Source organism: Triturus cristatus, chromosome 3_2 (genome assembly GCF_964204655.1).
Source record: "Triturus cristatus chromosome 3_2, aTriCri1.1, whole genome shotgun sequence".
Taxonomy (NCBI): domain Eukaryota; kingdom Metazoa; phylum Chordata; class Amphibia; order Caudata; family Salamandridae; genus Triturus; species Triturus cristatus.
The window spans coordinates 136,729,096-136,754,452 of record NC_140584.1 but is presented as its reverse complement, the minus strand read 5'-3'; positions in this window follow the sequence as shown (position 1 = coordinate 136,754,452).

The window sequence follows — 25,357 nt, the reverse complement described above, 5'->3', positions numbered from 1 at the left end:
GCATATGGCTATGTCTGAACTGGGGTGGTGTGGTGAGCAAAATAACGATGGATTAAACCCAGATCTGTGACTGGGGGTGAGTGTTTTGCCATTGTGCAACATTCGGTCCATCATCTTGTGTGTTTTGCTGTTCACCCTATGTGAGAAGGGTATGCCCAGACGTGGGTCCCGTGCTCACTACGCCACTGGAGTCAAGCTATCCTGGCTGATGACGGCTGATAGCCAGAAACCGGTCCTAGGATGCTTGATTCCGGTCCAGGGAAGACATGGCTTGGCAGTTCGGGCTGGACTGTTCCCATGAGGCACAGGGTCAAGACTGATTTGCATATGGCTATGTCTGAACTGGGGTGGTGTGGTGAGCAAAATAACGATGGATTAAACCCAGATCTGTGACTGGGGGTGAGTGTTTTGCCATTGTGCAACATTCCGTCCATCATCTTGTGTGTTTTGCTGTTCACCCTATGTGGGAAGGGTATGCCCAGACGTGGGTCCCGTGCTCACTACGCCACTGGAGTCAAGCTATCCTGGCTGATGACGGCTGATAGCCAGAAACCGGTCCTAGGATGCTTGATTCCGGTCCAGGGAAGACATGGCTTGGCAGTTCGGGCTGGACTGTTCCCATGAGGCACAGGGTCAAGACTGATTTGCATATGGCTATGTCTGAACTGGGGTGGTGTGGTGAGCAAAATAACGATGGATTAAACCCAGATCTGTGACTGGGGGTGAGTGTTTTGCCATTGTGCAACATTCCGTCCATCATCTTGTGTGTTTTGCTGTTCACCCTATGTGGGAAGGGTATGCCCAGATGTGGGTCCCGTGCTCACTACGCCACTGGAGTCAAGCTATCCTGGCTGATGACGGCTGATAGCCAGAAACCGGTCCTAGGATGCTTGATTCCGGTCCAGGGAAGACATGGCTTGGCAGTTCGGGCTGGACTGTTCCCATGAGGCACAGGGTCAAGACTGATTTGCATATGGCTATGTCTGAACTGGGGTGGTGTGGTGAGCAAAATAACGATGGATTAAACCCAGATCTGTGACTGGGGGTGAGTGTTTTGCCATTGTGCAACATTCCGTCCATCATCTTGTGTGTTTTGCTGTTCACCCTATGTGGGAAGGGTATGCCCAGACGTGGGTCCCGTGCTCACTACGCCACTGGAGTCAAGCTATCCTGGCTGATGTCGGCTGATAGCCAGAAACCAGTCCTAGGATGCTTGATTCCGGTCCAGGGAAGACATGGCTTGGCATTTCGGGCTGGACTGTTCCCATGAGGCACAGGGTCAAGACTGATTTGCATATGGCTATGTCTGAACTGGGGTGGTGTGGTGAGCAAAATAACGATGGATTAAACCCAGATCTGTGACTGGGGGTGAGTGTTTTGCCATTGTGCAACATTCCGTCCATCATCTTGTGTGTTTTGCTGTTCACCCTATGTGGGAAGGGTATGCCCAGACGTGGGTCCCGTGCTCACTACGCCACTGGAGTCAAGCTATCCTGGCTGATGACGGCTGATAGCCAGAAACCGGTCCTAGGATGCTTGATTCCGGTCCAGGGAAGACATGGCTTGGCAGTTCGGGCTGGACTGTTCCCATGAGGCACAGGGTCAAGACTGATTTGCATATGGCTATGTCTGAACTGGGGTGGTGTGGTGAGCAAAATAACGATGGATTAAACCCAGATCTGTGACTGGGGGTGAGTGTTTTGCCATTGTGCAACATTCCGTCCATCATCTTGTGTGTTTTGCTGTTCACCCTATGTGGGAAGGGTATGCCCAGACGTGGGTCCCGTGCTCACTACGCCACTGGAGTCAAGCTATCCTGGCTGATGACGGCTGATAGCCAGAAACCGGTCCTAGGATGCTTGATTCCGGTCCAGGGAAGACATGGCTTGGCAGTTCGGGCTGGACTGTTCCCATGAGGCACAGGGTCAAGACTGATTTGCATATGGCTATGTCTGAACTGGGGTGGTGTGGTGAGCAAAATAACGATGGATTAAACCCAGATCTGTGACTGGGGGTGAGTGTTTTGCCATTGTGCAACATTCCGTCCATCATCTTGTGTGTTTTGATGCTTATATACCACCCACCTGGGACCTTGGGTCAATTCCTCCACTCCCTGCCTTCCACTTTAGCCAATCTAGCTTGTAGCACATCTAACTTCACTCTCCTAGGAGATCTTAACATCCATTTTGATGATGCCACAGACCACACTGCCCTAGAACTGTCTATCAGCCTCTCTGCACTTCAGTTTAAACAACTAGTGCTAAAACCCACTCACGTCAAAGGGCATCTTCTTGATCCCATCTTCAGTAACTGTACAGAGCTCTCAGTAGGAACTCCTCTCCCCCTGCCATGGACAGACCACCTCCTCATACCCCTCTCCTGGTTGAACCCACACTCCTACCCTTCCGCCACTACAGCTATCCACACGAAACGCAACTGGTCAAAACTTCCCCAGGCTGAATGGGCAACAAGCCTCGAGACCTCCATACCACCCAGTACCTCTGACCCCACTCTAGCCAATGAAAACTATAATAGATGGATTTCAAACTCACTTGTCTCCGTACTCCCCTTAATACGCACTGAATCCAAGCGTAGCACCCGAACTGCTCCCTGGTATTCCTCTGGCTTACGGGAAAAGAAGCGCCTCTGTAAAAAACTCGAGAGGAAATGGCGACTGGATTACTCACCCTCCAGAAAAACAGCATACAGAGCAGCGATAAGAACATATAAAAACGAAATTCAAATCGCGCAAGCAACCTTTTTCGAAAATAAAATCAATATAGCTGCCTCTAGGCCCAAGGAAATATATCAAATCGCGGAAACCCTCCTTAAGCTCCCAGAAAAATCCCTTAACCCCCTCAACGCGCAAACCCATTGTAACAACCTGGCAGAGTTTTTTTTCCCAAAAATACAAACCATTTATACCTCCTTCCCCCCCATTCAGCCTCCCACTCCACCCACCAAGTTGCACGAACCGGGACTTCAGGCCCCGGTAACACTCGGAAACCTTCCACATCTTGATTCCACCTCACTAGAGACCATCATGCGTCAGGTGAAATCCGGCTCTCCCAATGACCCGGCACCTCCACGCAACCTGCTGACAGTCACCAATCACACCCTACCCACCATCCTCAATTTGCTTAATGCCTCGTTGTCCACCGGGACTGCCCGCCCCCCTGGAAGCAGGCCATGGTAAAAGCCATTCTAAAAAATCCAACTTAGATCCAGACAACCCAGGGAACTATCGACCAATCTCCCTACTACCATGGCTAAGTAAGATCCTTGAAAAATACGTCAACAACGTATTGGCTGAATTCCTAGAGACCAACCACCTGCTCGACCCTTCCCAGATGGGATTCCGTCCCATGCATGGGACCGAAACCGCCCTCGTTGCAGTTACAGAAGAGGCAATGAAGATCATGGATCAAGGAGGCTCTGCAGCCATCATCCTCCTCGACCTAAGTGTCGCCTTCGACACTGTAAACCATAACATCTTACTGCAACGACTCGCGAGCCTAGGAGTCTCAAAGAAAGCTATGGCCTGGTTTGAGTCTTTTTTGTCAGACCGTTCCTTTCGGGTCTTTGAGGGCGAAACCATCTCTCCGAGTAAGCCTCTTGGTTGCGGAGTGCCGCAGGGCTCTTCCTTGAGCCCTACGCTCTTCAATATATACATGAGCCCCCTAGCTGAGATTGTCCGTCCTTTCGAAATAAAAATCATCACCTATGCGGACGATACTCAGCTAGTGGTGGCTCTCAACCAAATACAGACCGCGCCCAACCATTTGAGGGACTGTTTGGAAGCAGTGTCCTCATGGATGACATCGTCTTGTCTCAAACTGAATGGAGACAAGACCGAGATGATGCTCCTAGGTAATTCCCCCAATACTACCATCGATCACCTATGGCCTACCTGCCTTGGACCCGCCCCCACAACCAAGGATACAATTAAGAGCTTAGGCATCTGGCCGGATAAATCCCTTAACTTTAACTGCCAAGCAGCCAAACTTTCAGCGACGTGCTTTGGTCTGCTCAGGCTTATTCGGAAAATCCTTCCTCTACTACCCTTCCAGGCAAGGCAGATTATGATCCAAGGTCTCATTCTGTTGCGCCTTGACTTCGGGAATGCCCTTTACCTGGGGGCCCCTCAGGTCACTCTACGCAAGCTCCAGGTCATCCAAAACTGTGCAGCACGAACCCTCCTCCAGATCCCCCATCGACTCCCTATCAAATCCGGACTGAAGAATCTTCATTGGCTTCCGGTGAGGGAAAGAATTGAATTTAAGAGCCTGTGCATCATCCACCGAGCCTTCTGGAAAACAAGCTCTCTCATTAACCAATCACTGATTATCCCCTACATACCGAACAGACAGCTCAGATCAACTTCCTCCTTCCTTATCACGGTTCCCAGGATTAAAAGAGTAAGATGTGGGGGCCGCTCATTCTCCTATAACTCGGCCAAGCTCTGGAACGCCCTCCCCCTTCATCTTCGATCAGAGCCCAACCTGCTCTCCTTCCGCAGACAGCTAAAAACCCTGCTTTTCAATAAGTCAGACTAGTGTCCTAATTCTCATCCACACACCGTCCACCAGCGCTAGGGCGCCTCAGGGTAGCTATCGCGCTCAATAAATCCTCTTTTCGTTTCATTTAATTTCATTTCATTCATTTCATTTCATTTCATTTCATATAAAAAGGGAAGATCAGTTGGGAGGAGTGTAAGCCACTCAAATTAGGCCAGGGTGGTGGGAGAGGCAAATGGCTCAGAAAGATGTGTCAGGTTGACACTTGCTTAAGTGATTATGGTTGATAGGGGGTCCAGACTGAAAGCCGTCTTCAGGATTTTTGCAGGATGGTGTCGAGGATGTGTTGCAGAACATGAAGAGTGTACAAGATGAGCAAATTAAGTCTCATTTTGTACAAGGTACACTAATTCATAGAGTAAAAATTCTCCCAGTACCATGAGGTCCCTTTTGAGTCCATGATGAGATGGGATATTATATGCTCAGTTAGAGGATTGCAATTTGAAAGAGCCATCAATGCAGTTTTTAGGTTTTTGGGCAAACTGGTATCTAGACCTCTCAAGGAAATGTTGTCTTGTGTGTCATGGAGCAGGTACGCCAGTAAGTTAAAAATATTTTTAGTGATAAAGTTGTATAGACAACAAAGCAACTTCTATGGAGCCCTTTAAGGAACAGCTCCAACTAACACTCAGTGGAATGCTCCATACGAGAACTCCAGCTCTGAGTCCCCAACATTCTAATACATTAACATTACCTAGAACACATCATAACATCTCCTTTCTTTATGAAAAAAGAAACAAAATGACAATACGACAAAGAGAATAATTCTATGCAATAAGGAAAATAATACAAAAGGAAAATTGACTTTGCAGTCCATACAGAGTTCACAGCTCCTTTAAGCAGAAAAAATTTATCTCAGTTTCCAAGGTAAAACCTTTCCTCGAGTTGACCTACGTAGTACCTTGTTTGACGAAGATGAATTCTCCGCAAACCTCAGGTCCAGTGATAGTTCTGATGAGGAAACCTTTCCCCAAGAGCCAGGAGTTGGTGAGAGATCCGGTTCCTTACTATGTACTGTGGCAATCTTTGCAAAGTTTCACTAGTGTCCACCTTCAACTTTCACTGCATTGCCATACACTTTTTCCACAGACACTGTTTCACTGTAATTGCTATTACTTTTGTTTAAATAATTGGGATTTCTTCACATGAACCACATCACCAACATGATCATAGTTTTCCTTCTGTTTCCTTTGTTCCTCTTCAACTCTGCTAAAAATGGCATCTCTAACCACACCCCTACCAAATTTGACAAGAATGGGTCTGGATAACCAGGCAGGGTAAAGGACAGTTATTGGTGATCGTACGCTATGTACAACAGATGGAGCCACCTTGATAAAATAGTGTAGGGTAGTACGGTAAAACCATGCATTTCTAGGCGGCCAAGATCCAAAGTACCACCAGAAGTTTGCGTTTGCTTGCCCTGGAGTGTCCGGCTGCAGAGGTGCTGAATAGGTTGGTAGCCTTGAGCACTACACAGTAGGAAAAGAGAGGGGACACTGATGAACAGGAGAAAGGTGAACTGGATGTTGTGGTTGGTGCTTGCAGATTGCAGGGAAGTGGCTCCTCCATTTAAAAGGAGGATGCTGACAGCTTGGCGAAGTGCCTGAGGTCCTCTGAGGCTTTTGCAGGATGAGCAGCTGCAGAACGAGTCGGGTTGTTGTAGTTGTTGGCACACGAGCAGGCAGGGTTTGGCGGCAAGTCAACCAGTAGTCCACAGTTCTACCTTCTTTGGCTCTTCTTGGTCCATCTTCTTGTTTTAAGGAATCCAAGTTACTGATGTCAGGGAGTCACCTAAATACCAAATTTAGGGGTCTTAAATGGAGTGAAGGGTAGTAACCAATGGGCTACTTATCTTTGGGGTCACTACTATACTACTATATGACCACTTCCTGTGGGAAGTGGGCATAACCCTGTCACACATTTCCTAATTTCACCAAAATCAAGATGGTGGAATCTTTCTTTTGTGGGGCACATCAAGCAGCCCACCTTAGGGTTATGACTGGCCTGGCACTGCACCACGCCTCCTAGCATAGCTAATTTCCCAGGGATTTATTAAGACCAGGTGTTTGATACCAAACACCATAGGTTTCAGTGAAGCCATCAAGTAGCTGGGGAACTCATAATGACCAGTGTCCTGTACATATACTTAAGATGGATTGCCTGTTTACTTGTCCTATCTACCAATTGAAATAGCCAGTCCAGGGGCATATCTGCTCATGCAGATATGTCCTCATATTTATTATAATGCACCCTGCCTTATGTCTTTAAGGCCTGCTCTAGGTGTAACTTGTATATATTGCATGCAGTATTGGTGGACACGGCACACAGGGTGTCTGCATGAGTTTGGTGGTGGGTCCGTTAGTGTGACACAATACATGCTACAGCCGTTGTCTTTAGTACCCAGGCCATAGGTACCAGGGGTACCATTTACTAGGGAAATACAGAGGTGATAAATATCTTTCAACTGGGGAACAATTGAGCAGTTAGCTTGCTTTAGAGAAAGAGCACTGGCACTGGGGACCTGGATTGCAGACACCTAATGCACTTCAGTCAAAATTGCATCACATACCAGGCAAATAGTGGGAGTAACCATATCAAAAAGGGGGTGCTTTCTTACCTAGTCCATCAACACAAAAAGAATAATGTAGATGATTTGGTAGAAAACCAAAAGGCCCAACCATGTCAATACCCACTTTCACCATGGTCTATCAGGGTACTGAATAGGCTGTGAAGGTGGCATGACCACCTCAAGGCCCTTCTCTGTATTGCTGCACATCACACACACTTTCACGACAGTGTCTATGTCTATGGCCATGGAAGGCTGCCAGTAATGAACTCTCACCCTTCTCTTTATCATGGTGGAGCCTAAATACCCCTCATGTGCACAATGTATCAATAGAGGACAAATGGACCCCGGAAGGGCACATTTGTCCCCCCTCACCACAACTTCATCCTCAATAGAAAGCTCATCTGCAACCTTAAAGAAAGGCTGCAACTCTTTATGAACATTCCTTTCTTTGGGACACCCATTCATAATAAACTCTTTGGCCTCTTCCATAATCACATCCTCCGCACATGCACTCTTCCACTCTGCTTCAGAACAAGCTTTGATTTCCGAAACATCAACATTAGCAACAAAACAATACTCCTTATCATCTTCAGGATCCATATCCTCAGTGTCACATTCTGATAGCCGGGATAATAAGCCTACTGTAACATTGTCTTTTCCAGGTGCTTGTACAGCCTCAAAATCCCACTGAAACAGCTTAGTGGTGGTGGGGGCTATGCGTGGTGTTGTATATTTAACCATATCACCATTCAGAATATAGATTAGAGGTATGTGATCTGTCTGGAGATTGAATCTCCTTCCCCATTCATAACATCTGAATTATTCAAAAACCTTGTGCTGTAACACAACCAAACAAGGCTGGATGTGAAACCTTCTATCTTTAATTTCTTGACAGCCTCTTGATATTCATCCAATTCCTCCCTATCTGCTATTGGCATCTCAAGAAGGTGTTTGAATACTTCCCTACCTTCAAAACCCAGTGAATGTAGAAGTAAAAACTTCTTTCTTTCTTTCTTTCTGGTCTGAAGCATGAAGCCCCAATAGCACTTAGATACATTTCAAATGCATCAAACCACTGCATCCATGGAGTCACCGGGTTACCTGGAGACTCTATAAACAGGGGTGAAGGGTTTACCAATTGCATAGCAGATACAATAAGAATCAACCCCAAAGAAAAATTAAACAAAATAAAGATGTGGTTTTACAGAGTAGATAATATCTATGTCTAAACTGGTCTTGAAGTGAATACCTGGCTAACATTCGGAGCAGCACTTGACAGTCTAATCATGTAAAGGTGTGCATGTCACAGCTGATCCATTTAATCAGGACATACTTTGACCAAAGGAAGAGGTTTGCGTGTCACCATTGTCCCATAAATTACAGATTAAAACTTTCATCAATGTTATCATTACCTACAACACAACATGTCTTTTTATCAAAGCAAATGTATTTAAATTCCAAATTATGGGTCATAATTGTGGGAGTACATAGCGAGGAATAGTTTACAGCTGCTTGACACACCTTTCTATGCAGACTTTTCTCTGCCTCAAAAAGCACTTCTAAATTTGCCATATTAACTAGGAATTACCTATTTGGTAGACCATATTAAGTTGCGCCCACAGGTTTACCATATGAACCAAACAAGCGACTGAGCTTAACTGCTTGATTATACCAGATTGCATGGCCCTGGAGCAAGCATTTCAAATACCCTGGTTCCAGCATATTAAGGAAGGCTTTGACGTCATAGGGACACTTAGATCATTCTCATGCCAGGCAATGGTAATCTTTGTACAAAAAAGTGTTAAACAATTGTATCTGGTTAACCAGGGAAAAAAGAATAAATGTGTCAATCATTTTGTATAATTTGATTGAACGGTACCTAGTCTTTTGACAAATGTACATTATAGATTCATCACAGGATTTAGATTGAATTTAGTAAATATCCTGGTGACTTTTCTGCAGAAGGACTTATAGGAAAAAACATATCCGCTTTCTCTTGCAAGAACCCTTCTATTCATTGTACAATGCCTTTTATTTTATTTTGTCATTTTTACAATGAGCTGAGAACGTGTTTTTATTACCATAATTACACCACTAAAATGTTAAATTGCTTAAAACTGCCTTGTTATTGCAGGAACTGTCTGCACTTATAATTATTTTTCCTATGCATGGGTTTCTCCAACATTATATTTGTAAAAAGCAATGGAATGTCACGTTTGTGAGTCAGAGAACCTTTCCATTGGCATGATGATATGATTAATTGATTTAAGCATATTGTGTTTTTTTAATAATATTTTTGGATGAGTGCATCAGATTAATTGAAATTCAAAGAACAAAACACATCCCATCAGACAACTCTTGCATTCCTCCAAAGGCTTTTGGTTTAAATGTTTTTATTGAGAACTGCAGAAAAGAATAGTTCCCTGCAGCATCCATAACCCTTTCCCCCTTCTCTTACCAGAATGCTGTGCCTAGGGTGACATAGCATCATATTGGCCTCCTTCTCCACTTCAACATTCCCCTTCCACTCCCACTGGTAGAGTTCAGAACCATGGGGTCTTCTCCTCTGGTCTCCATACCCAGTTCACTTCTACAACCACATCAGTATGTCAAATGTTTAGATAACTTTCGGCCATATTGGCCTCACCAACTATAACACACATCATTGGCTTAAATTCAGGTGGAGATAACAAATAGTTTTGTATTGAGATATTTGAGGCATGAGGGTTAAAAGAAATGTCAGTGATAGATAGCACATGCAAAAACAACAGTTGATGGACAGAATGCAGAACAATGTCATACATTCACCCCAGTACAGAGATCTGGGCCTAAATCCATTGCTTTATTGCTCACCATGCCATTCCAGTTTGAACCCAGCCGTATGCAAATCAGTCTTGACCCTGTGCCTCATGGGAACAGTCCAGCCCAAACTGCCAAGCCAGGTCCTCCCTGGACTGGAAACAAGCATCCTAGGACCGGTTTCGGGATTTAACCCCTCTTCAGGCAGGATAGCTTGTTTCCAGTGGCATGGAGAGCACGAGACCCACGTCTGGGCATACCCGTCCCACTCGGGGTGACAAATGCAAAAACAACAGTTGATGGACAGAATGAAGAACAATGTCATACATTCACCCCATTACAGAGATCTGGGCCTAAATCCATTGCTTTTTTGCTCACCATACCATACCAGTTTGAACCCAGCCATATGCAAATCAGTCTTGACAGTGATAGACAGCACAGCAATGGCTTACAATCTGCTTTAATCAGTAATCATGACCTGAACCTCAAATGTCAACTATTCCAAGATTATCAGATGCCATACATGGAGCTAGTCCCTCTTTATTGGCCCTATGTCTATTTTCCATCTAGCCACTATCAATTGTCATGTGCCTGTGCAGTTTGCTGCCACCTCTTAGGCACTATTTATAAGTGACCTCCTAATTGCGAAGAGGCTTGTGACAGTGCTAGAGCACAGTTACGCTCTTCCATTTGTAGGGGTGCAGTATAATCATGGGTAGTTTGAGCCCGCATATAACACTTTATTGTGTTGGAATTTGTGCCATTAGCTTGTTTACTGTAATAACGTGAAAAGTGAAGTCCTAGAGTTATTTCAGTGTAAATGTGAAGAAATCAGCGTTGCAATTACGTGTGGCTAGACTTTAATTTGTAGAATTGTATATATAGCCATAGAAAATTTCCATAATTAAGTTACTTATGTAATGCATTGATTCAAATGTGCTCAGTAATGATGTTCACCTATACATGTGCTTTATGAAAGTGCATGCCCTTTCTTATGTTGGCCGATTTCTGTAGGCCTGGATTGTATTTCTCCCTGAATCTCTCGCAAGAACGGGTGGATGAACCTTCTCCTACAGCATGACCAAGAATTGTAATGAGCTTCCGATCAACATCAGGCACACCCCATCCAAGACCTGGCTCTTCGGCTGACCAGAGCTGCTTCCCTCTCCTTCCCTCCTCCAGCACCTTGAGACCCTCACAGGTGAGTAGCGCGCTTATAATCTCCCTGATTGATTAATTGATTGGTTATTGGGTTGCGAAGTAGCCTATGAACCCAGGATATATTTGTGGTGTAGAAAACACCGATATGTTGTAATTGTCTGACCGTTGGTTTGTAGGGCTGTCATGAGGCACTATCGACAACCCACCTGAGACAGGGAACTTTGTCTGAGTGGACTTTTTAGGATTGTTTGGGAAGCCTTGTGTACAGGGGCAGACTATATTGATTGAGGTGACCAGCGCAGGTTGAGGGTCACTGTATGTGAAGGTTCTTGAGTGGTTGAATTCTATTGATCTTTTAAAAAGGCAGACAATTACTTGTTTTGATGATTGAGAGAGTAAATATGTACAGTGAGATTGTGAAGGAGGGGAAACCACTGCAAGGAGGAAAGGGTGACATCAGAGTGTGCTGCAATGCGATAGGTTGGTTGGTGTAACACCGCACTTGGATTGTCAGGAAGTTGAAGCGAGGGTATCTTGTTGGTTGAAGGTAAAATTCGAAGTACCCATGTAATGTTTTAAAGTATTGCATGATCTCTGTAGAGAAGATAGGGGAGTAGTAACTCGAGTGGGTGAGGTAGTACCGCCCGAGGATACCCCGCACATTACATGGCAATGAATGTAGCACTCAATACTATAGTTTGGCTTCAAAATTAGCACAAAATCACTGAAAAAGAGGGGGATTTAACTTTTCCACGTTATGGTTCATTTCGACAAGAAGTGCTATATCAGTTGAGGGGAGTGATGTCTTCATTACGGCCTCCACCTAGACCAACTCAGTTTGAGGCATTAGATGCTTGGATGAGAGCAGCTCAGGCAAAGAACAGGGAAAGATGTCAGGGGAAGATGAGGAAGGCAATGAAGGCTTATCAGGATGCGCGATAGGATGCACAGTTGAAGTGATGGAGAGTAGACATCATTGAGGGAGAGAGGTTGTGTCCACTACTGGTGAAAGAAGGAGATACAAGGAATAGAAGTGGGGATGGAGATGATGGGAGTGATACAGATGACAGCTTGTTGGACATACTCTTCGCAGAGCGTCCTCCACCGTACAACCCGCACTCAGAAGAAGGAAGGCAAGAACTGGCAAACACAGCACGTATGGAAAGGATGGTAACGCCACAGACAAGCCCTAGTGCAGGAGTCTTTGGGAAGATTTCAACAGGAGCAGAAGGGACAGTGATACCAGTACTTGGAGGTGCAGAGTCAAGTGGAGGCAGACCTGCTATATAGTTACCAGAAGCCCTTATGGTACCGGTCACCATCCGACCTATAGTCTCTGTGTATGATCTAAGTCTAGTAGAAAATGTTAGTCAACAGCAGCCAGGATTGGGAGAAAGGGTCAACTCAGGGGGGAATGTGACGATGAATGGAAATTGTCCATTTTTGGTGACTGTACAAGCTAGTACCCCATTGCCAGCAACTGCAGATCCTTCGAGGGTACGTTTTGGATCTAGTACCATATGATCTGTGTCCTTGGCGAATCCGATTTCAGATTTGAGTATGTGGGAAGCTTAGGTTAGAGGGCCCATGGGAAGGATACCAGCGATAGGGGCAGAGCAGGGAACCTCTGGGAATCATCATGTCTTGCAGACCCCAGCATCAGAAAATCGGCAGAGGAATTGGAGCAGTGAAGGAGAAGGACCGAGTTGCATGTTGAGTCAGGGAACGATCAAAGCTGCAGTAAGGGCACAATTGCCAGATGTAGTGAGGTTGAAAGCGGACGTGGATGAACTAATTAGTGGGAGTTTACCCTTGGGAAAGATAGAGCTGTATAAACAGGATGAATTATTGTTTGTGGCAAAGGATGTCATTCGAAAAAGCATGATGAGCACATCATTGGCTCAAAAATATGACATGGATTTGTCCAAAACAAGATCTTGCAGGGAAATCACAGGTTAAATTACAGTGATTAGGAATTAGAAGAGAAAAGAGTTAAAGGATTGAAAAAGCATATTCAGGAGCTGTTCATAGGGATACGGGCATGGAGTATGCTTGACAAATGGAATGAAAGATGGTCAAAGAAACAGAGTGTGAGGAAGGTGATGGGAGAAACGCCGTCTCCGGGAGAAGGGCATACCATGCTTACCCATTGCGAGAGGTACCAAACGGAGGGTATGTGCATGTGCCTTGGAGCAGGGGTGATTTGGCAGCATTTACAAATGAATTCCTTAGGCTGAGGGAAAACCCTGCTGATTGGTATAAGCAAGTTGATCCTTTTGTAAAGATTTCAAAGATGTTGTGGATTGATTTGAACACATTGTTTGACATTGTGGGTCCTAGCGACTTATGGTCTGCTTGTAAAATTGCTATTGATTTGCCTTCTACTGAACCAGATAACCCCATAACTCCTGGCCCCTTTAGTCATGAAAATATTTGAACAGCTAATCACCTGATTACAGACTAAGATCGCCCAGCAAGATATCAATTGGGTCAAGATAGATTGAACCACCCAAGAGCCAACGGAATCACTACTATGAACTGCTTTTGCAGGCTTTCAAGCAGTAGAGTGGGTTTGATACTGTAGACCAGAAGTATATGGGATAGTTTGTTTCCAAGTTTGTGTTAGGACTTAGCCTGAGATTAGTGTCATGATCCAACAGCATTTGATCTACTGGTAAAACAAGTTCATGGACGAGAACCTATGGTATGCCAGATATTGAAGTGAGGAAGTGGATTCCAAGCATAGGAGGATGAAGGACAAGTTGATGGTGGTTCAGATGAGAAATGCGAACAGAGTAGAACAGGCACAGACAAATGGGAACAACCAAGGAGGGATTCAGAACACATTGAACAATACAGGACAGGGAAAGAGACTGATCCCAAGCCAGAGATAAATATCAGTACGCTAAAGAAAACCACTGCTTGCCATTATTATCACAGGATCGGCCATTGGAAGCGCGAGTGTCGAGCAAATCCAGCTAATCAGTTACAGGAAGATGAAATTGCACCAGTACCTGATGTTATAAACACTGTGACAAGACCTAAATCCTCTAACGGGGGAGGTCTGAATCAGTTAGTACAAGTACCCCAACCACCGAGAATCTCACTGAGTAGTTGAGTGTATCATCAAATACCCTTTATGGATGCTCTGGATGGATCCAATCTTGATCTGTCAGAATGACGGTGCCTGAGGGGGGAGGAAGACTGTAACCTTGGGGCAGTCTTAGAGGTAGACCAGAGCGGACCGTATGTGGAGGCAGATGTAGACAGTCATCCCATTACATTCTTGATTGATACTGGTGCAACCCGTTCTACTGTGAGATCTGCAGTAGTCTCAACCTACCCCTCTTGGGACAATCAAACCAAGTCGTAAGATTTGCCAATAGGAGAATGACAAGCCCGCTAACAGAAGAGATACCAGTGAAAATAGTAACATTCTAAGATCAACACCAGTTGGTGGTGTGCCATTCAAGCCTAGTCTGTTTGCTAGGACGAGACCTCTTGTGGAAACCGAATTGTACTATCTATTGTACACCTAAGGGAGTAGAACTGCAGACTAATGATGACGACATTGCATTCAAATTTGTGAACCAAAATCATTGTGTAGGCATGTTTGTCATGCTAACAGAGGATGACATGCCATGTAACTTGAGAGACACTGGCTCTACTGTGGTTTAGGATTTCACGGGAGAAGAAATAGGGCTGATTCGAGCCAGTCTGCATACAGTTAAAGCCAAATCCCAAATTTCCAAGAACACCCCAGTACAACCTGACCCCAGAAACGGTGGCTGGGATTACACCTGTGATTGAGTCTATGAATGCGGAAGGCATCCTGAAGGAAATAATAGGAAGTCTGTGCAATTCACCTATAATGGGATTGCAGAAATTAAGCAGCAAAACCGAATTGTCCAGGACTTATGAGAGGTGAAATCGATTGCGATCCCATATTGTCCTGTGGTACCAAATCCATCATTGATCCTATTCCAAATTCCTTGTGAAGCTCAATGGTTTACCGTGATTGACTTATACCCTTACATGAGGAAAGCCAATTTTTATTCACTGGAGAACCGTGTGTTAAAATGGTATTGTATTCTACTGGGTATACTGAGAGTCCATTCATCTTTAACCAGATCCTAAAAAAGAACCTTGAGAGCTTGGTGCTGCTGCAAAGCTCAGTGCTTGTGCAGTATTTTGTGATGACCTCCTAATTGCTTCGGAGACCGAGGAGGCTTGTAGTGATAACACCATTGCTCTATTAAATCACCTGTCAGAGAATGGACACAAGGTCGCCCAAGCAAACTTCAGTACTGTTTGCCTGAAGTCCAGTATTAGGGTCATCACATTGAGAAAGGCAAGAGAAAGGTGTCACCAGACCCCATTGAGGCAATAATGAAAACTAATCTGCCTATTACGCAAAAAGAAGTCAGGATGTTTCTGGGAATGGTTGGCTACTGCTGACAATGGGTCCCAAACTTCTCTTTGAAGGCAACGCCCTTACAGAGACTAACACACAAAGATGTGAGCGATCCGGTACCATGCAATAGTGATTGCCGGGTCACCTTCTTGGAGCTGAGAGAAAGCCTGTGTTTTGCTCCAGCTCTAGGAATACCTGATTACAACAAAGCACTTTCATTGTTCTGCTGCAAAAAGGGAGGGTTGTGCTCTATCAGTACTCACCCAGGTACATGGGGGTGTGCGCAGACCAGTGGACTATTTCTCAGCTATATTAGATCCTGTAGCTTCAGCAATGCCCCGATGTCACATTGTTGCAACTGGCCCAGCATCAAAAGATGTGAAAGTATTACTGTTTATGTTCCACATTCAGTTGAGCTCCTTATGACGAGAACTAAAACACAGCACCTAACAACAGGCTCACCCGAGATCAGCAGAGCTTGATGGCCTCCGAAAACGTCACATTAAAGAGATGTTCTGTGTTAAATCCTGCTACTTTGATGCATGTTCCAAATAGTGAGGGAGACGATTGTGAGACCAAGACTGTCTGGACGTGACTGAACTCTGTACCAAACAGAGACCCGACATTGTTGAAGAACCTATACTGGAATCAGACCAAGTCCTTTTTGTTGATGGTTCACGCTTAAGAGACAATTAGGGTTCTTTGAGAGAACCTTTTTGCTGCTTGCACTATTTCTGGAGTAGTGGAAGCTGCTTGTCTACAGGGAGTATACTCTGCACAAGTAGCAGAGATTATTGCTCTGACACGTGCATGCCTTGTTTCTGATCAAATCCGAGTCACTATCTATCCCGACAGCCAGCAAGTTTTCCGTGTGGTTCATGACTTTGGACAGCTATGGTCACAGAGGGGGTTCTTAACATCATCAGGATCTCCTATCAGAAATGGAGAGCATGTGAGACAGCTGTTGGAAGCCTTATGGCGACTAAAGGTAGTGGCCATTGTGAAATGCACTGCCCATGGGAAGTGGGAGGATTTTGTGACCATGGGTACTAGGTATGCGAATGAAGTCGCCTGCTTTTGTACTTTTCATGTTTGCATTTTTAATATTCAGGTGAGAGCACAGAGAGAAAAGAGCTCAGTATGATGTTTGCCACAGTGGATACCTGGGATGAGGCCAGGCGTCTGCAGGGAGAAGTGTCAGACCAAGAAGAAGCTTTTTGGATCATATGATGGTACTTTGGCCTCAATAGATGGTAAAGCTGTGCTATCAGACTGTTGACTGAGTCCTATGGCAAAACAGATTCATGGAGCAGTTCACGTTGGGAGAGATGCGATGGTGAGAGTGTTCACACAAATGTGGATCAACCCTAGGTTTTGTGCGTTTTCTGAAGGAGTGTGTCACTGATGTGTTACGTGTCAGCAGATGAATGTTGAAAAGAAAACTGGGCGGTTGCCTTGAGTCACATTGGAAGGTCAGGAGGTCCATTAAATCAAATCCAACTGGATTTTATTGAGATGCCTAAGTGCAATGAGCTGAGGTACATTCTGGTTGTACTGTGTGTCTTTTCACAATGGGTGGAAGCATAGCTGACTAGGAGGTACTAGCCTCACAGTAGCCAAGTTATTGTTGAGTGAGCTCATTCCATTCTTTGGGTTTCCAACTTCATTGGAGTGAGATAATGGAACTGTTAAAAATGGGGGCCTCTAGTTGATAATGGTTTGCACCTTGTCCAAGTAGGGACCCTTTCTTCTAGTCAGTATAAGGTAGTTACACTCCTAAAATAACCCCTGCTCACCCCCTTGATAGCTTGGCACGAGCAGTCAGGCTTATCTTAGAGGCAGTGTGTAAAGCATTTGAAAATAACTGACAGTAATACAGTGTAAGCACTACAAAAGGACACCACACCAATTTAGAAAAAATATCCAATATTTTTATATAATTAAGACAAGACCAAAAACGATAAAAATCCACAATACAGTACTTAGAAATCTTCAGTTATCAAAATAACCTTGAAAAACAGTTCCTTGAAGTCGATAGCTCCCCCTGGGGCTATCACAGCATCGTGAATAAACAAATCCAAACAGGTCTGGCTGACCACGGCGTCGTGGACCAGCTACGGTATTGAGAAGACCCATAAAACAGTACCTTTAGAAATGCAGGGCGTCGGCGACCTCTCGTTGAGCTTCCGAAAGCACGGCGTATGCAGGCGTCGGTTCTGGAGGTCAGTGCAGGAGTCATCGGGCTCTTGAAGTCACATGCATTGCAGATCGAACTCCTTGCAGTTAAAGTCAGGAGCGCTGGCATCAGCAGGCGTCGGGTGCTGCCATGCGAAGGGCAGCTGTGCGGCTTGCGATGCACTCAGCCTGTGGTGCGAGCAGCAGCATGGTGGTGGCGTCAGATGGCATCGTCGGTGAGACCAGGGTTACTGTGAGAAGTGATGTTGTGCTCGTCGCGGTGCTGGAAGGTCACGGTGCAAGCAGCCGCGTCATCGTTGCTGAAGCCCTGTCATCGGCTGGTGAACTGGAGTCCATGGCGCCAGCGTCGGTAGGCCAAGGATGCAGTGCGGGATGAGGGCAGTGCGTCATGTAGCTTTACGAGCAGTGCCCTCGAACCACGGTACAGGCAGTGGCGTCGATGTCGGCGTGGAGCGTCGCCGTCGGGGATACCAAGGTGGCGGCATGAAGAGAGGCAATGCAGAGTGCGGTGCTCACAGGTCGCGGTGCGAGAAGCGGCTAGTTGGCAGCATCAGGAGGCGTCATCGGGGAGACCAGGGTCGCAGTGCAGTGTTGCGGCGTCATAGACGGCTCTGGGTTGCTTTTTCTTCTGTTGCAGCACAAAACACACAGTCCCCAGTGCTGAGGGCAGAAAAACTTGAAGTCTTTGCTGCTCCTGAGACTTCTTGAACAGGGGGCAAGCTCTACCTCAAGCCCTTGAAAAAACTCACAAAAATATATTGCAGAAAGTTCAGTCCAGTCCTTTGACTGCCCAAGACAGAAGCAGCCACTGCAGTCCAACACAGCTAAGCACTCAGCAAAATGGTAATTCGTCCTCACAGCTTCTCCATCTCTTCTTCTTGGCAGTATTCTTGGTCCAAAGGTGTTCTTTTAAAGTTCAGGGTTTTGGGCCCCACTTTTTATAGCCCAAAATCATTTGTCCTCTCAGGCAGAGAGTGTCTGTGCCCAGCCAAAACCAATTCTGCCACCTCTGGTGTGTTTTCCTGGCAGGAGGTGAAGACAGCATTGTCAGAGGCAGACCAGGCCCCTTCAGGTGAAAGGAAATATCATCCCCCTACTCTAAATGCAGCCCAGGTCTATTCAGCCCCTTCCTGACCCACCTAGATCATCTGGAGCCACGGCTCCTCCCCAGCCCCTGTCATCCAAAACCCAGACAGTTAATCCACAACCCCAGCAGAGGCCTACTTTCTAAAAGTGGTATTTTCAAACACAGAATGTAAAAATCACCTTCACTAAAAGATGCATCTTTAGATTCTGAGTTCAGGCATACTAAACTTTATTTTTCTACCTAGTTCCCAGGGCCAGTTATGTTTATAAGATGTTTTAAACAAACTCCCCATTCTCTCCTATGGGAACAGGTATCCTTGCAATAGTGAAAAACGAAATTGGCAGTAATTCACTATCAGGATATGCCACACACACCAGGCATGTCCTACCTTTCACATACACTGCATATACACTGCACCCTGCCCACAGGGGTACCTTGGGCCTTCCTTAGGGGTGACTGACATGTAAGAAAAGGGAAGGTTAGGGCCTGGCAAGTGGGTACACTTGCAAGTCGACTTGGCAGTCCCAGACTGCGCACAGGATCTGCAATGGCAGGCCAGAGTTACATTTACAGGCTATTTGCGTGGGTGGCACTATCCAGCGCTGCAGCCCACTATCAGCATTTGATTTACAAGACCTGGCACGCTCAGTGCACTTCACTAGGGGCTGACAGGTAAATCAAATATGCCAATCATGGAAACACCAATCCATAACACAGTTTACAACAGGAGCACTTGCACTTAAAAGTGAGAAAGGTGTGCAGAAACACTAAACCAGCAAAAACAGAGTCAAAACCGGGAGATCAGAAAGCAAAACCTCAGGGGAAACACGCCAAAATATGCCAAGCCTAACACTACCTAACTCTACAGGCATGGCAAAACAGGGCTTGTGTGCAGTATGATACAATGGAAGATACCGTCACCACAGAGGCGACCCCTGGATTCATCCCAGAACAACCTTGACTGTTCGACATCCGGTAACTCCCATTTGAGAGTAAACTGAAAGTTGGACGTATCATGGCCACCACAGACCCTTTCAAGCAGCAAGACAGGTTCACCACTGACGCATTACATGGCCAGTGCAACTAAATGTCCTGGCATACTAGGGACCCACTTAAATTGTTCCTGCTGTCTGAGCCGCTGAGAAACACTTTAGTATCCTTATTCCAGCACCAGAATGTGAAAGGAAGCTCCACTGTTCATGTATGAACCCTTTACCTAACGTTTCATGTCTACCCACTTAATAGCTTTGTAGACAGTACTGAAAGTGGAAAGTTGAGATTGGTAGTGTAATGTGCCCATTGATTATCCAATCCAAGGATCCTAACTCAGTAATGGTAAAAAGGTAATTTTTCACTTTTCTCAATGTGTAACATTGTGTATTTTGCATCTGTCTGTGCAATAGCTATCTGCTGTTCCAAAAGGTGGTATGGTGAGAACAGGTTAATGATGTTGATTTGTCTCCACTGCACATGGCCAGAACGTAATGTCAGTAGTGTCCAGCTTAACAATAGTTTTGACCTAAATAGGGCCTGCCTATGTTGTAATGCAGTGTGTTTAAATAACAAGGGAACCCAATTGTAATGGTTAGGGCCCTTGGGTAGTAGTAGGTTACAATTAAAAAGTAGAGATTCATACAAAAAACAATGAATATAGGCCTGAAATCAGTGCTATATTAAAGCTGTCCAGCGGACAGAAATATTTAATACTGTATCAATTCACATAGAACACAAGAATAAAGTGGGACACAATCCTGCGTCCAACACAACATATATAACAAACGACACAAATGAACAGTAATTCACAAATTCAGAAAAAAAGGCTCAGGCAGGGCAGGAAATGCGTGTAAATTGTGTAAAGAACTGCAACAAGCAAACAATATGTAGTGACACCGTTACACATCAGCAAATAATTTAATTGCGTTTACGGTGCACATAAGGTCGACAACGTTTCGATCCCGTAGAAACAATATTGGGATCATCATCAGGACGTAAAGATTAAATGCCTGAGGGAATTTTGGCCAAGCATAATAGCAGGGGGCAAGCAATTGGGCGGTTGCGATAATGCCAAGAATGGACTACTGCGGATGCCCGGAGGCACATTAGATCAATTGAGCGTCTTGTTGCAAAGTAGAGGCAGTATTGGAGCAATTCCAATTGAAGGTAGTGATGTGGAGAAGCGTAGTAAACTAATTACCTGAATAGTGGCAACCAATCCACTTTGGAATTATACGAAAGATGCTGTGAGTCACGCAACAATGATGCACGACTCCTGAGCCAGTACAATGACCTGTATGTCCTTCGGTATTCCGGTGTGCTTGGGGAGGACAAGTCCTGCTGAAGCACATCTAACGTGGTTTAGGCCCGGGCAGAGATCACTGAGTTGCGCTACATTGAACTCTCCAAAGTGACTAAAAATCTCTACCCTGCTGTGCGGAGTTGCGCGTGTGGGCAGAGTTTGCTAGGCGCCAATTCACGTTGCCATGTGCAATGCAGAGTGCATCCTCGTGTTGCGAATGGCACCATGTGGTTCGAATGGGCTCGGCCATCTTATTTTTCTGCTCTCTGTTATGGTGCTGGGCCTAATTTTTTAAATTCCTCTTTAATCTCTTTAATCCTCCTCCTAGCAAACTTCTCTACCCCTCATTTTTACATATTATGTCAGTATGTGTCTTTGTGTTTGTTTATGTTACTTTCTTACTTTGTAATTTGTTAGGTGTTTTTTGTGGCTTTTTGTATTTTGTTTATTTTTCCCTTACTTATATATTTCTTCTTTCCTTCCTTTTCCTTCTTTTATCATCTTTCTTTACCCCCACTCAGTGCTACAGCAGAGGGTTGTCTACCTTGCCAGCAGTGTTGCCGCCCAGCTGTGCAGTCCCAGCCTATCCTTAGTGAGGAGGAGGTGGCAGGACTAGTTTTATTTTAGGTCGTACCACCTCTCCTCTATGCTGGCAGCAGATGGCAGGCCCATCAGAGGCTACCCCCTACAGGAGTGTTGGTGGCGCTTTGGGAGGGTGAACTGGAGCATACAGCACACCAGCCAGGTTCAGCACGGCAGACGCACCGATGGGCGGACATCTTAGACTGGGAACAAGACCTGCTCGACCTGCTAGGCATCAAGATTCTGGGCCTTGGTGACAATTAATTATTTGTTGTGTTCCTGTTCTATAATCTAAAAAAAAATTCCCAATAGCATGCTGCTCACACTTAGAGGAAAGTTATGGTTAGTTTATGTTGGAACATTATTATTGTGTGATCCAGTTTCTAGTTCTACCTAATTGTACTCATCATTGGTGCTCGCTTTGGCTGATTAATTAAGAAGCCATTGCAGACTGTCTTCCTGTCACCATAGAGAATCAGTGGAAGCAGTGAGTTAGAGTTCCAATTGTGAATTTGTTTATGTAGCTTGTACAGTACCAAGCTATTTCACAGCAATGTGTAGTATGCATCTATGCATTGCAAAAAATGGAAGACTGAGTTGGTCTATCAAGGGGGTTCAGAAATGAGAACAGAATCAGAATTCCTCCCCTTCAATGCATTAGTTCCAAATGTAGGGGCAGATTTCCAAGAACTGACGAATCTCTGCATATCAGCAGAGATGCATCAGTTAATTTGTGTCACGCACAAAAACCCTTGCGTCGCCATGGATGAGTCACATTTACAATGCAGCGCACCGTGGCGCAAGGATTGACAGGTGCATGACGTATCTGTCGGCGTAAAGGTAACCCATTGCTGGAGTCGTGTCACAAGCGCGACACAACTCCAACAAAATTCAGGGGCGGCCTATACTTATTGTGCTGCTTCACTCCTTACGCCTGCTTCAAGCAGGCATAAAGTTTAGATGCAGTGGCGTCCTAAAAGTGACTCAGTGAAATCTTGTAGATTTCACTGCGTCACTTTTACGAGGCTTTCTTGCGTGGGAACGCCCAACCTGCATACATTACACCTGACGCAGGTATAATATGACGCAGTGCTTTACAACGTGATGCAATCTCCCTAGATGCATCACATTGTAAATGTGTCGCAACGTGGCACGTTGTTTACGACACCGCTGCATCACAAATGTGATGCAATGGCGGAGTAAAAATGTTGCTAGGGTCTTGTAAATCTGCCCCGTAGTTTTTGTTAAGGAAATTTCTAATAGGGATTTTAGGATTAGTATAGGCAACTCAACAATAGTCGATAGACTTGTAACTAGTACTATAGGTGATCTGTTTCAGAGAAGTACAATTATGTGACTGCGTTTGCCTGCCATAATAATTTTGTGGAGATTAACTGAATCACTAATCTATTTTTTAATCTTCTTAATTTCTTACATCAGCACCCAGGGGCAAGAAGAGAGACATTTTTAAGTGTCTAGTAGTAGTTCTTCAGCAGGAGGCGCAGACCACCAGCACTGCTGCTGAGGGCTCTGCTAACCCCATTAAGTCCTATTATTTGTTATTAGTATTTCCCTAATGTTGGGTTTTATGATTGTTGTGGGCAAGGGTAGAATCTTGGGGTATTGGAATGTTGGTCCTGGGTTCCAGGACAGGGAGTTGCTGCCTGGAGGCAGGTGTTGCTGGTGAGAAATAAAATTGCTCTGACACCCTTACCGGCCTCTTTCTTCCACGTGGTGATGAGGATGGGATGCAAACCCACTCTGTTATCTCTGCATTCTTTTTTTTACCTTATATTACATGGTTTTCTTTTTTGGTAGCTGACTTTTTCCGGTCTCTAGCCTGTAGTTCACTTATCTTCTGCTTTGTTGGTAATCTTTTTCTCTCTCCTATATATCTTGTGGTACTGTAGGAGTGAAAATAAGATTTTTTGGTACTCTACTGTGTAAGATAATATTCTAAACAATATTCACCATGTATGTTTGTTCAGGAGGCTTTCTTATTCCTGCTAATGCTCTAACAGTTGAGTTCACAAGAGAGTGGCCATGGCCATGGATCAACCCCTCCCCCCAAGGTTGTCTTCTGTGTCATTCATTTATACAGTATGCCAGCAGTTTTCCATGACGGTGCAGCATGGCTGCACAAAAAGTATGAGGCTTCACTCCCATTCATTTGCCAACCAACACCATATGTCTTTGGTTGATCATTATTCCAAACCTGGCTTGTCAAACATTGTGAACCAACCAAATGCCCAATGTTATATTTTTGTTAGAAGACACTGCAGTGCTAACCGAACTGTAGTGATATACTGCAGTTGTATTTTTTTTATTTAAAAAATGAAGGGGTGGTGTATCTGGCATCTAAAATATGTATAATGGTTTATTCTAGCCACCAAACACCAGTGATGCCAGCTACAGTGCTGCTGCAGGAGGAGAGTCAGTTGAAAGGGGAAAAGCAGTGGCAGATACGGACACTGGTAAGTCACATAAATGCTTGCTTAATGACAAATACTATTATACTCACTAACTAGTACCAGGGCAATGTCAACTTGTGAACGTGAACCCCCCAGCTTTACCAGCAGCTGCGGGGGTTTGGCTATTATGGCCTCTCCTATCTGCAACTCAGCAAAATCTAACATAATGAGCTTTGATGGCTTGAGGGAAATGTGAAAGAATGAAAGGCTAAAAAAAAAGAAAAATGGTATATGAGTGAAAGGGAGGATGGGTGGCTAAAAGATGGAAGGGCAAAAGGATGTTGAAAGGAAGGGTAGATATTGAATGGATGGAAAGTGGATTGGAAACGTTGGTGAAAGACTGGCTGAGAGAAAGTAAAGCCTAATAATGGTGGCTATGGGTGAGTTAGAATGAAAGGATGAATGACTATTTGGATTGCTTGGGTGAATAAGCAAGGCAGCTCTTCTCATGGGAAGGGCATGCTGCTCACTTACTTCTCTTACTTTGTTTATGTCGGGTTCAAAGTGGGGTTGGTTTTAAATTGTTGTTGTACTTCCTTGACTCGCTCACTGTATTTCTTAAATGAGCTAGATTCATCCCGCCCATCATTCATCACCTCACCTCCACTCCCATGGCATTTAGCCACCTAGGATCAAAGTGCAGTATGGTTCAATTAGTCACTGCAGTGTTGGCTGTGCAATGTGCGTCTGCTTCAGTTAATGCAGCATTGACAAAGTTTTCATTGCATTTCAAACCGAACACACAAAGTGTGTTTCCCTTCGCCTACTTAGTCACCTATTAGTACTTACTCCTTTATTTTTGCCTAAATTCTTCTGTACCAGCCTACCAAAACATTGGAAAATGCCACATATGATTTTATAACCATGTGAAGTGAAGTGATTCCAGAATATAAATATGTCATGGATTCCCATAATAGATTTCTTTTACACCTGTTCAGATTTTCCCTTTCAACTATGTTGACTACAGTGACTGAATAAGCCAAAGATGATAAATCGATGATCAGTGTAATGACCCCTGCATTCTATTTCAAAAGCTCTACCCAACCCACCTTATCCCTCCACCCTACCCTGTAGTAGAGCAAGTCTAGTTTCCTTTCCTTACTGCTCAGCTAATTTATTTGTTGGAAATGATATATGGTAGTGGACGAGGCCAATGAGCAAAGTGGGAGTAGGGCATGATTTGAACTCAAGTTTGGCGTATGGGA